This window comes from Poromitra crassiceps (assembly GCF_964638095.1).
Source record: "Poromitra crassiceps genome assembly, chromosome: 28".
NCBI lineage: Eukaryota > Metazoa > Chordata > Actinopteri > Beryciformes > Melamphaidae > Poromitra > Poromitra crassiceps.
Genome location: NC_139651.1, coordinates 17814711 through 17828446, shown reverse-complemented (window position 1 = coordinate 17828446; position 13736 = coordinate 17814711).

Below are 13736 nucleotides of genomic sequence, written 5' to 3'. Positions count from 1 at the left end.
GGGTGTTTTTGACGATTCTGGCTCATTTTAGAACAGCCGAGGATTCTTTTCTGTTAAGAATTTCATTAACACCAATCATCTAAAAATAACTAATAGAATGTGTGCTTTCTCTGTCTAAAAGAGTTAGTTTGCAGAGTTAGTAGTTATGTAGATATTAGCCGTTGAGTACAGCATGGTTTCAGCGTCTGGAAATTTATTCAGAGATAAATGGCTTTTTGTGAAACAGTCACTTTAACCATTCATTTTTGGCATCAGTAAGACCGTCAGACATTCTAAACAATAGTTTTGAACAGTAATTTCCTCCATAACAACAGGAAACACCGCTCTCATTCAAACTCCTCCCTCCGTGTGTCTTCTCCTCCTTCCTCCTGGCTGTACAGCGGGCGTGTCAGAAGCGCTTTTGCTGCTGCCTGCCTGTGTGCCTGCCTGCCTGCTTGCCTGCGTGCAGACGCTCCTTGTGCGAGTCAAGATGGGCCGGGGAATGCGTGGGCGATGGGCAGATGTTGATTCTGGCCTTTCTGAGGTGTTTCAAAGTGTGTTTCACCTATGATCTATTTTGCAAATCGCTCTCCGCTCTCTGTGTGCTGCTGCCGGTGCGCGGCCGCTCTCAGGCAAGACAAGTCTTGAATGGATTTTACTGTAAAATCGCCACGGCATTTCCTTGAACGGCTTGGTCCCGCGGCAGTTTTTTCTTTGATTTCGGTCGTCTGGGGGAGCACTGTCAACACTTAGTGGGTCGGTAAAATAGATTATACACATTATCTTGCTCCAATAGTGATCTCGAAGATGTAAAAGTTGTTGATTGATGTCCCACCGTCAAAAAAAAAAAAATGTTTATGTAAGACGAGTAAACTCGGCTCTGGCACTTAAGCGTTGGATTATGTAAGACGAATTATTTCGGCTATGGCACTTAAGGTGTTAAGAGGAGGAAAATGGAATCAACTGTAAAATGTGGAATACTGCGGGATTTGCCCATAATTGGACTGAAATTCAGTTTTGGGGAGAAGGCATGTTACAAGCACTGCCATGCTACTTCACAAAGCACAACAATGTCGAAGCGGCCAGCTGCCCCCCCCCCCCCCCCCCCCGGCATCAAAAAAGCTAAGGGACCAAACACACAATACGCCAATCCTATACGCTAAAGCAATGTTGTTGTTGAAGCAACGCAGCGCAGAGGCAGTTTCATTTCAGCGTCCTTGTGAAAAAACAGAATTTGGGAAAAAATAAAACGGATTTCATATGGCTCTAACCAAGGCCAAAACAAACCAGACTAACTTTAATTTACTACTACAACATTTAATTTATGCCTACTTAAAATGATTGTGGTGGCCTATCTTACAGTAACACCTTTGTTTAGAAAACAAGTTTGTTTCTCAGGACAAAATTATTGGTGTTTTGGACATAATTTACTCACTATTTCAGAAGGAAGCCCTTCGTAACAGTCTCACTGGTCCTTGTAATAAAATGTGAGAGCAGTGTGTTAGCTTGTCCTTGCAGAGGGGGGTTGACTTTGTCTGCAGGGTTTTACAGTGCGACTCCAGGAGTCACATGACTGCAGAGATCCGCCCTGTCATCCAGATCAATGAGAGGGCGGGTCACGTTCTCAAAGATCTCACAAATGATCTGCCATGGTCGATGGACCATCAGGATCAGAATACAGAGGGGTGTGTGTGTGTGTGTGTGTGTGTGTGTGTGTGTGTGTGTGTGGGTGCGTGCGTGTGTGTGTGTGCGTGTGCGTGTGTGTGTGTGTGTGCGTGTGTGTGTGTGTAGGAGCCATTTTCTCACCACAGAACAGATCATATTCATCATAACATCTCAGCCATTTTACTCCAGAGCAGCAGGGGGTACTAAACATATGGCCCGTGGGCCTGTGGGCCAGAACCGCCCGGCCAATAGGTCCAACCCGGCCCGACAGGAGGACTTTGCAAAGTGTGAAAATTGCACTAGGAAGTCCTTCATTACAATTTTCCAATCAAATGCACTGCTGTTCCTGACTTGCCCACTGGTTGTGCTGTCCTAATAAGAGTAGCAGGCCCTGCGTACGCTATTAGAAGAAGAAGAATAGATCCCACTTGCCTAGGCTAAGTGGCACAACACACGATCAAGCGTCATGTTCTTCATGCAGGAGCCGTCGGTGGAAAAGAAACATGTCTTTGTGAAAAAGGAGAGACGTGGACACAGAGTGTCTCTGTCGGGTCTTACGAGACGAGTGGACAAATGGACCACTTCACCAGTGTGCTCGGTGTGTCCACAGCACATGTCAGTGCTCAAATCATAGTATTCTCTGCACTATCAGGCTCATCATGGCAAAAAATACTAATATTAAATACTTTCTTTTTACACTAAAGAAAGTGTTGTTATTTATAGGTTATTATGCAATGATTTTCTTTGTCTGTCCCACTTGAGACCAGATTGGGCCACATGTGGCCGGTGAACTCAAATCAGTTTGACAGCCCTGACTAGAGCTCTATTGGAATCAGCAAAACTACTTGTGTCTCGCCTACAGGCTGCATACTGGTACATAACTGCTTTCACTCGTTTACCATACAGCCAAAATTCAACCAAAAGTCAATGATTTATTGACTTCAGTTGCATAAAAAGCGAAGTCCTGCGTAAAATAGACTGGTAAAGCCAGTAATACCAGGCTACTGGTTAACAGGCCCTTTTCAAACCATTCTGGCTAATGGTTTTGGATCAATGCTGTTCGTCAGTTGGGTAAAAGCTGATTGGCTTATATGACAGGGTGATTGAACTGGAGGAGGCGGGCATGAATAATGGAGAATCCCGCCTCCAAAGTGCCGCCCAGAGCGATTCATTATCTCTCTTTTTGAGGAGGAATACTGCGCGCCCAACATCCCCCCAACCCAAACACACTGCCTAAACGAGCCGTACATCCCCCCAACCCAAACACACTGCCTAAACGAGCTGTACATCCCCCCAACCCAAACACACTGCCTAAACGAGCCATACATCCCCCCAACCCAAACACACTACCTAAATGAGCCATACATCCCCCCAACCCAAACACACTGCCTAAACGAGCCATACATCCCCCCAACCCAAACACACTGCCTAAATGAGCCATACATCCCCCCAACCCAAACACACTGCCTAAACGAGCTGTACATCCCCCCAACCCAAACACACTGCCTAAACGAGCCATACATCCCCCCAACCCAAACACACTACCTAAACGAGCCATACATCCCCCCAACCCAAACACACTGCCTAAACGAGCCATACATCCCCCAACCCAAACACACTGCCTAAACGAGCCATACATCCCCCCAACCCAAACACACTGCCTAAACGAGCCATACATCCCTCCAACCCAAAGACACTGCCTAAACAAGCCATACATCCCCCAACCCAAACACACTGCCTAAACGAGCCATACATCCTCCAACCCAAAGACACTGCCTAAACAAGCCATACATCTCCCAACCCAAACACACTGCCTAAACGAGCCATACATCTCCCAACCCAAACACACTGCCTAAACGAGCCATACATCCCCCCAACCCAAACACACTGCCTAAACGAGCCATACATCCCCCCAACCCAAACACACTGCCTAAACGAGCCATACATCCCTCCAACCCAAACACACTGCCTAAACGAGCCATACATCCTCCAACCCAAACACACTGCCTAAACGAGCCATACATCCTCCAACCCAAACACACTGCCTAAACGAGCCATACATCCTCAACCCAAACACACTGCCTAAACGAGCCATACATCCCCCCAACCCAAACACACTGCCTAAACAAGCCATACATCTCCCAACCCAAACACGCTGCCTAAACGAGCCATACATCCCCCAACCCAAACACACTGCCTAAACAAGCCATACATCTCCCAACCCAAACACACTGCCTAAACGAGCCATACATCCTCCAACCCAAACACACTGCCTAAACGAGCCATACATCCCCCCAACCCAAACACACTGCCTAAACGAGCCATACATCCTCCCAACCCAAACACACTGCCTAAACGAGCCATACATCCTCCAACCCAAACACACTGCCTAAATGAGCCATACATCCTCAACCCAAACACACTGCCTAAACGAGCCATACATCCCCCCAACCCAAACACACTGCCTAAATGAGCCATACATCCTCCAACCCAAACACACTGCCTAAACGAGCCATACATCCCCCCAACCCAAACACACTGCCTAAACGAGCCATACATCCCCCAACCCAAACACACTGCCTAAACAAGCCATACATCTCCCAACCCAAACACACTGCCTAAACGAGCCATACATCCCTCCAACCCAAACACACTGCCTAAACAAGCCATACATCCCCCCAACCCAAACACACTGCCTAAATGAGCCATACATCCCCCCAACCCAAACACACTGCCTAAACAAGCCATACATCCCCCCAACCCAAACACACTGCCTAAATGAGCCATACATCCCTCCAACCCAAACACACTGCCTAAACGAGCCATACATCCCCCCAACCCAAACACACTGCCTAAATGAGCCATACATCCCCCCAACCCAAACACACTGCCTAAACGAGCCATACATCCTCAACCCAAACACACTGCCTAAACGAGCCATACATCCTCCAACCCAAACACACTGCCTAAACGAGCCATACATCCCCCCAACCCAAACACACTGCCTAAATGAGCCATACATCCTCAACCCAAACACACTGCCTAAACGAGCCATACATCCTCCAACCCAAACACACTGCCTAAATGAGCCATACATCCCCCCAACCCAAACACACTGCCTAAACGAGCCATACATCCTCAACCCAAACACACTGCCTAAACAAGCCATACATCTCCCAACCCAAACACACTGCCTAAACGAGCCATACATCCTCCAACCCAAACACACTGCCTAAATGAGCCATACATCCTCCAACCCAAACACACTGTCTAAACGAGCCATACATCCTCCAACCCAAACACACTGCCTAAACGAGCCATACATCCTCCAACCCAAACACACTGCCTAAACGAGCCATACATCCTCCAACCCAAACACACTGCCTAAACGAGCCATACATCCTCCAACCCAAACACACTGCCTAAATGAGCCATACATCCTCCAACCCAAACACACTGCCTAAACGAGCCATACATCCTCCCAACCCAAACACACTGCCTAAACGAGCCATACATCCTCCAACCCAAACACACTGCCTAAACGAGCCATACATCCTCAACCCAAACACACTACCTAAACGAGCCATACATCCTCCAACCCAAACACACTGCCTAAACGAGCCATACATCCTCCCAACCCAAACACACTGCCTAAACGAGCCATACATCCTCCAACCCAAACACACTGCCTAAACGAGCCATACATCCTCCAACCCAAACACACTGCCTAAACGAGCCATACATCCTCAACCCAAACACACTGCCTAAACGAGCCATACATCCCCCCAACCCAAACACACTGCCTAAACGAGCCATACATCCCTCCAACCCAAACACACTGCCTAAATGAGCCATACATCCTCCAACCCAAACACACTGCCTAAACGAGCCATACATCCCCCCAACCCAAACACACTGCCTAAACGAGCCATACATCCCTCCAACCCAAACACACTGCCTAAATGAGCCATACATCCCCCAACCCAAACACACTGCCTAAACGAGCCATACATCCCCCCAACCCAAACACACTGCCTAAACGAGCCATACATCCCTCAACCCAAACACACTGCCTAAACGAGCCATACATCCCCCCAACCCAAACACACTGCCTAAACGAGCCATACATCCTCCAACCCAAACACACTGCCTAAACGAGCCATACATCCCTCAACCCAAACACACTGCCTAAACGAGCCATACATCTGTGCACTTTAGATCGTTGCTACTGTTGTCATTTGCACTTTAACTATTGTGTTGCACTTTAAACTGCTGCTCTAGACTGTTTTTACAATGTTTTGTCTTATTTGTTTTTATGTATGTACTTTGTACTACGCTTTTTGCAATCCAATTTGCCCTTTTGGGACACTTAATAAATCTTGAATCTTGAATCTTGAATCTCCCAACCAATGAGGCAAACTTTTTTGTCTACTCATTCATTTGTCTCACTCTTGCCAAACAGACAGAGGGAGGGAGGGAGAGAGAGAGAGAGGGGGAGAGGGAGAGAGAGAGAGAGAGAAAGAGAGAGAGAGGGAGAGAGAGAGAGAGAGAGAGAGAGAGAGGGAGAGAGAGAGAGAGAGAGAGAGAGAGAGAGGGAGAGAGAGAGAGAGAGAGAGAGGGAGAGAGGGGGTGGGAGAGAGAGAGAAAGAGAAAGAGAGAAAGAGAGAGAGAGAGAGAGAGAGAGGGAGAGAGGGGGTGGGAGAGAGAGAGAAAGAGAAAGAGAGAGAGAGAGAGAGAGAGGGAGAGAGGGGGTGGGAGAGATACAAACATAGAGATTCAGGAGGCTGGTTACATGATGGGGGTGTTGTGGTGTGAGATCTGGTTTCAATACAGAACTCAGACATGTAAAAGGCATCCTCAGAAATAGAGTGAGACAGAGAGAAAGAAATGATAAGAACCACAGCAACAGAGCCGAGAAAGAAAGGGTGACAGAAAGAAAGAAAGAAAGAAAGAAAGAAAGAAAGAAAGAAAGAAAGAAAGAAAGGTGGGACACTGAAGTAGAGAGAGGGATGTAGAGAGAGAGCAACATCAGGGAGACAGAGGGAGAGAGATGGACAGAGACTTCATTACCTATATTGCCATTATATACCACGAATGAATATGGCTGCTGTTCAGTCACGGGCCTCAAATGGAGGCCCTGGCCCGGCCCGGCCCAGGCCCTACATGTTCGTCAGAATTTCAGGCCCGAGCCCGGACCCAGCCCCTACCCCTCCTATCCCCGAACCTTATGTGTTTGATCCATTTTGAATAGCCTAAAAGCCAATCAATGCAACACTAACAAAACACTACATGAAAACACTTTGAACACCACAATATGCCCCGTTCCAAATATTATTAAAAGACGAAACAAAAAAAGACGCAGCGCGCGCGCACGTACGCGCGTGCGTGCGACTCTCCCTCTGCTACTGTAGCTCAGCTGTGCTCAGTTCTGCAGTGAAGCAGCTCTCTGGAGCGGAGCTGCTGTCCACGGTGCTGAACCACACTCACACACTGCACTGCTGCACGAGGGCTTTGCCGGGGGGGATTTAATAACGATTTAAACCAGCCTCAGCCTCGCGCCACGCCATTTAAAACACGTTTCATTTATTCCTTATGAAAAAATAACTGCCGCAGCATACTCTATATAGCCATAAAACACGATTGACTTAATAACGCTATATAGGCTACTCAATATAAACTATAGATATAACGTTACTCACTATAAAGTCAGTGTTGAGCAGCAGACACGCTATGAAGCGACTCCCTGCAGGAATATTACACAGACGTAGTTACCCTTCAGACGTGATGAGCAGGGCTGACTGACTCTAAAGCCAAATTCAGGTCAACGTTCAAAATGACACAATTAAGGCGTCTCTGTTCGTTACCAGTAAGGAAAGCTTCGAGAGAAAGAGGAAGAAAAGGAAACTAGTGAACGTACCGTCCCTGAAGTAGGCTAGTTTTCCTGGTCGGATCAGTTTGTTATGTCTGTCCGTCCTATCGCTCCGTTCACCCGGACTGTCTCTCTCGCCGCTACACACCCCGCCCTCCTCCTCCACACCAACTGTCAAGTTACAACGAAGTTACAAACACAGCACTTCCTGTCCACGTTTTCCAAAATAAAACCCCTTTTCGAATAACCTCATCTTTACATTGTATTCGGTTAACAATCAAGGGGCAACCTCTGTTTCTGACTAATTAAGCCAATGCGGAGGTGCCTTAAACCTGCATTCTCTCGAATTGCCGATTCTCTCGATTCCACTGGCTGCCTGCAATTAGAAGTCTGATCGAAGATTAACAAGATAAAAGATTTACCCAGAGTAGCTATATGTATTACCACCACTTTATAAAAGCAATAAACCACTGTGCTTTATGGGGGTGAACTAACAAAGTATAAGCAATGTCTTTTTTTTCTTAAACATACATCCCAGGGACATGAAAGTACTCCAAATTAAATAATCACCCATTATAGATATATTTTTGACATTTGAAACAAATTTTCATAAATCCATCGCTTTTAATTTGAAGTCCAAGTCACATGACTTCCGGTCTCACTGTGTTTAACTTGATGCTACTCTCAAAATGGCCGCGCCCTCTGACGTCAAAGACAGTGGGAGTCTGCTCACCTTTTTTATGGTGACAATGACAATACATCTTTCTCTAAACATAAATTCCTAGGAAAGGAGCCAAACTTAAATTAATGCTTTTCTGAAGATTTTCGTTTGTTTGTTTATATTGGTCATTGTTGATCATAGAGGTCATAATTGAACCAACTTTATATTGACAACATCATCATGATGGGGTGTCTCAATGTATCAAAATGTGTTCATGTTCTATAAGAAAAACGTGAATTCAAACATTCATTCATTCATGTGTCAGATTGAGATTGGAGGGAGACATACAATCATTTCTCACACACACACACACACACACACACACACACACACACACACACACACACACACACACACACACACACACACACACACAGGGCGGGTGAGGGAAAGACTGAAAAGGTGGGAGTGAAAAGACTATGCGGCGTTCTTTAATTTCCTGCATCCTCTCTCCAGATCTGCCTTTAACTTTCAAAGAGTGCAGGTATGCACACACACACACACACACACACACACACACACACACACACACACACACACACACACACACACACACACACACACACACACACACACACACTCTCTCTCTCTCTCTCTCTCTCGCCCTCTCCCTCTCTCTCCCCCGTCGCTTTGGATGTGCTCATTTCCATCACAGGCTGCTGACTCAGTCTCACAGCAGGCAGGGCTTTAGGCTGATGGTGCAGCATCTAGGCTACTTCCTCTCTGTCTCCCTCTTTCTCCTTATCATTCTGTCGGTCTAAGAATGTGTGTGTGTGTGTGTGTGTGTGTGTGTGTGTGTGTGTGTGTGTGTGTGTGTGTGTGTGTGTGTGTGTGTGTGTGTGTGTGTGTGTGTGTGTGTGCGTGTGTGCGTGCGTGCGTGCGTGCGTGCGTGCGTGCGTGGGTGCGTGGGTGCGTGCGTGTGTGTGTGTGCAGAAATTGTTTGGCCACACAGCTATGGCGTTTTTAACGCGCCATTGCGGTGAATCTTTCAGGAAGTGTAAAGAGCACCCCCTGTGGGTGACCTAAGGGACAGCTGGATTTTTGAATTGGGCAATAGACCCTTTTCACGGGGGCCATTTTGTGTCGAAAAGGCAGGGTAAACAGAGGTGTAAGCAAAACACTAATGAGGGTTTCCAACTTAGAATCATGGAAGTTGGAAACCCTCATTAGTGTTTTACTTGCACCTGTATTTACCCTGCCTTTTCAACACAAAATGGCCCCCGTGAAAAGGGTGTATTAGGGCAGACTAGATAGACACAAAATGGCAGATGTGAAAACGGTCAATTAGCCATTTTTGCCAAGTTAAAAGACAGGAAGTAACACAGGTGCAAGGCAAGCAAAACCTTCATGAGAGTTTCCAACTTCCAATCCATTTAGGTGTTCCAGTGCCGGGGGGCCCTCGGTAATGTTTTGGTTGCACCTGTGTTACTTCCTGCCTTTTAGACACAAAATGGCTGTTGTGAAAAAGGCGAATTAGAAGCCAAAATGAGTGAATACAGATTCAGCACCATGGAGAGCTCCATTCGTTAGGTACTGATGGAAGACAGCTGAGTGGAGGAGCACAGCTGAGCTGACTTGGAATTAGCCAGGAGGGACGTGGGACTATGAAAACCCTCTGGAGAGAGAGAGAGAGAGAGAGAGAGAGAGAGAGAGAGAGAGAGAGAGAGAGAGAGAGAGAGAGAGAGAGAGAGAGAGAGAGAGAGAGAGAGAGAGAGAGAGAGAGGAGAGAGGCTGCAACTCTGTGAGTGAGGCCTGACTAATGGCCAGTCACACAGGGACGGCTCTTCTGCTAGTACTATTAAAGAACAGTTCAAAGTTCACGGTGCTTCATTTAACGATTTAATGATTTAATTTAATGATTTAATGATTATGACCGAAAGACTTTTGGTAATTTGGTGACCAGAATTGGAGGAATAAATTAGCATTAGGTAAGAACCCAAAAAATGTGAAACCCCCCCAGTAAAGAAATACATAGGGCACATTAACATATGATCAGTCTATGTCTGTCTGTAACCGCCTCAAGTTGCCTTAAGTTGACAGGAACTAAGACAAATAGCCTTGTATTTACAGCCATGCTCTTTTCAGTTCATCCAGTTGCTTTTGAAAGGCTTTCTTAAGTCTAAAGGTTTGTAGTTTTCTGGACCTATAGCAGAGCATGTGATCATTCAATTGAAGTTAAAACATTTCAATCAGGAGAGACTCATTCTTTAGCCAACAATCATTTATTTGCACATGCATAATAATGATAAGGGTGTGAAAAAAGCCTTTGGCGTTAAGCCTCCATCGTGGGGATGACACTCCCATCGTAATGTCATCATGCTTATGAAGGGGGCAGTAGAATAGGATATCCCCCTACTGGTGATGATGAGGAGAACTGTGAGATCTGGAGACGGCTTGTAGAAATCTCAGACCTGGGCCCCGTTCCAATACCCATACTTCCATACTATTTAGTAGGCAAAAAAAGATTTAGTATGTCCCAATACATAGTATGTCAGACGTAGTATGCCAAGAGTACCAGGATGTTGTACTACATCAGCTCCTATTTCGGAGTATGCATCGATGCATGCTGCTCCAGCCAAACTTCCCCACAATCCTTTGCGCAGCAGGAAGTTACGTCTTCTTCTTCTTCTTCTAATGTTTTATGGCGGTTGGCAAACAACGTTTTGTGCATTACCGCCACCTACTGGAGTTACGTCGCACTGACTGAGCTGCATGTTCATGAATGAGATAATTAACTTTAAGAAAGCCTTGAAATATGTTAAAACCAAACAAGCATGGTGTGTACCAAAACATGCATATCTTGATTCCTGTTTAGAACTCTGACTTAATGTTTTTGCTTTATTTATTTTATTTTGTTTATTTGATTGTCTGTTCCAATTTTGTAAATGTTTAGTCTGCATTTTTTGTATAATGTACTGTTTGTTACTGCCAGACTTTGTTTATTGAATAAAAAAGAATAAAATAAAATAAATAAATAAATAAAAACTCAAATGTGGTGCTGCGGACGTCGGCGGAAGTGAGCAAGAGGTCGGAGTTCAGGAAGCTCACGTGACGACAGATGTAGTGTGTCCCAATAGTATGCATTTTGCATGCATGCTGCACACTACAATCCATACTTTGTGAGGGCAGCGGCAGTACAAGAAAGAAGTACAAGTATGGGTATTGGAACGGAGACCGGGTGTCAAAGTGATGAACTGGAGGTGAATGTTTGGAACAGATTATTATTAATATTGGTTTAATTTGGGAGGTACCCAGAATAAACCCACATGTTTCCTGTTTCCTGTCTCTACCTGCACATGTTTCCTGTTTCCTGTCTCTACCTGCACAATGCTTTTGTTGATGTCCTTTTCTCTGTTTCAGTTTTTACCTGACAGTGAACATCATTTAGAAGTGCAGTCATGTCCACTGAATACATCACACACACACACACACACACACACACACACACACACACACACACACACACACACACACACACACAACACACACACACACACACACACACACACACACACGCTTAAAAGTGCATGTATGTGCATGAGGATGAGTGTACACCTGAGTGTGCAGGCGCACCCAGACAGAATATAAATGATGTCAGAGTATAGACGGTTTTCACCAGAGCTCAACCCCACAGCACTTCCTTTTTCTCAGCATTCGGCAAACTGCAGAAATATTCACTCAACATCGTTACTTTTGTTTTCGCCGCTCAGCTGTATAGACGGTTTTCACGGAATGGTCAGTCCTGCACTTGAATGTTTTTTTTTACTTTTATGTCCATAGCAAACACTGCAACAGGAAGTGAGCGGGGGTTCAATTTAGAATGTTTTTGTTGTCAAGTTAAAACCGTCTATACATGATGTCAGAGTATACATGATGTCAGAGTATAAATGATGTCAGAGTATACATGGACGGCACGGTGGCTCAGTGGTTAACACCATCAAGAAAGACATGTATGTTAGGGTCAATACTCCGGTCAGTGCCCCTGACCAAGGCACTGGCAAAAGAACTGGAGTTGGTCCCCGGGCTCTGCACTGCGGCGTCCCACTGCTCCTAGTTCTAGGAAGGTTCCTAGTAGAGGATGGGTCAAATGCAGAGGATGAATTTCCCCAAGGGGATAAATAAAGGATAACTTAACTTAACTTAACATGATGTCAGAGTATAAATGATGTCAGAGTATACATGATGTCAGAGTATACATGATGTCAGAGAGTCTCTGAGCTTCTCCTCAGTGTATAATGTGTCTAATCTGCTGTTTGCTCCAGGAGTCCTTGACTTTACATAATCAAATCAGGCTGGGCGGAGAGATCAGAATCCTACAAATTCTGTCTGCAACGATTCACACTGAGAAGCCGGGCAGGGAGCACGCACGCCACATCAGTTGTGTATTTTTGTTAAGCCTGTCATGATGTGTTAACCATGATAAAAGTGTATGTGTGTGTTGGTAAAGGCGTCAGACTTTATTCAGCCAGTTCAGGGAGACTCCAGATGAAATAAGAGGTGAGAAAAACAGGTATGTGGAGAGCCACAGACAAAAGGACTGCAGCATCCTCATCTCTGTCTGTGTGTCTGTCTGTGTGTCTGTCTGTGTGTCTGTCTGTCTGTCTGTGTGTCTGTCTGTCTGTCTATATGTCTGTCTGTGTGTCTGTCTGTCTGTCTATATGTCTGTCTGTGTGTCTGTCTGTCTGTCTGTCTGTGTGTCTGTCTGTCTGTCTATATGTCTGTCTGTGTGTCTGTCTGTCTGTCTGTCTGTCTGTCTATCTGTCTGTGTGTCTGTCTGTCTATCTGTCTGTGTGTCTGTCTGTGTGTCTGTCTGTCTGTCTGTCTATCTGTCTGTGTGTCTGTAAGTCTGTCCTTTTCTGTCTGTCAGTCAGTCAGTCTGTCCGTGTGGCTGCTTTTCATCCATGTCTATCACCTCAACAACACTTCTCTGTTAATACAATTGACTGTTAACGCTTTTTCCTCCTATTCTCTTCATTGTAAGTTGACATTTTGGACACATTTTTGTTCACCGAACAAGCAACAACAACAACAATACCCCCGGTCAGCTCAGCGGGTTGGATAACTGACTTGAGATCAACAGTGGGATGTGAATATTTACTGCTGATGGATGGGCCTGTCCGTGTGTGCTGCAGTTCATTAGCAGAGCATTGAGGAAACCATTACAGCAGGCCCTCCCAAAGTGACAGTCCAATAGCAATCAGTCTTATAGCACAATGAATCTCCTTTTATTACCATTGATCCAAGTGTAACTTCTTCCTTTCCTGGGCTGTCCTGTCGTGTGTTCAAAACGACTCTTTGCACCTCACAATGCGTCGTGTGAAAAGATATTCATTTGAATGCGAGTCGTGTTCTGGGTTACAGAGGAGGAATGATGCTGCTGCAGAAGTCAATACTGGAGACGGCATTTTTATCTCGACTGTGTGGTGCTGCTGTGGAAGCAGCGTTGTGCTCCGGGAGGATCGCTGACTCAAAACCCTCCAGTCAGGAGAATCTGGGCAGGGT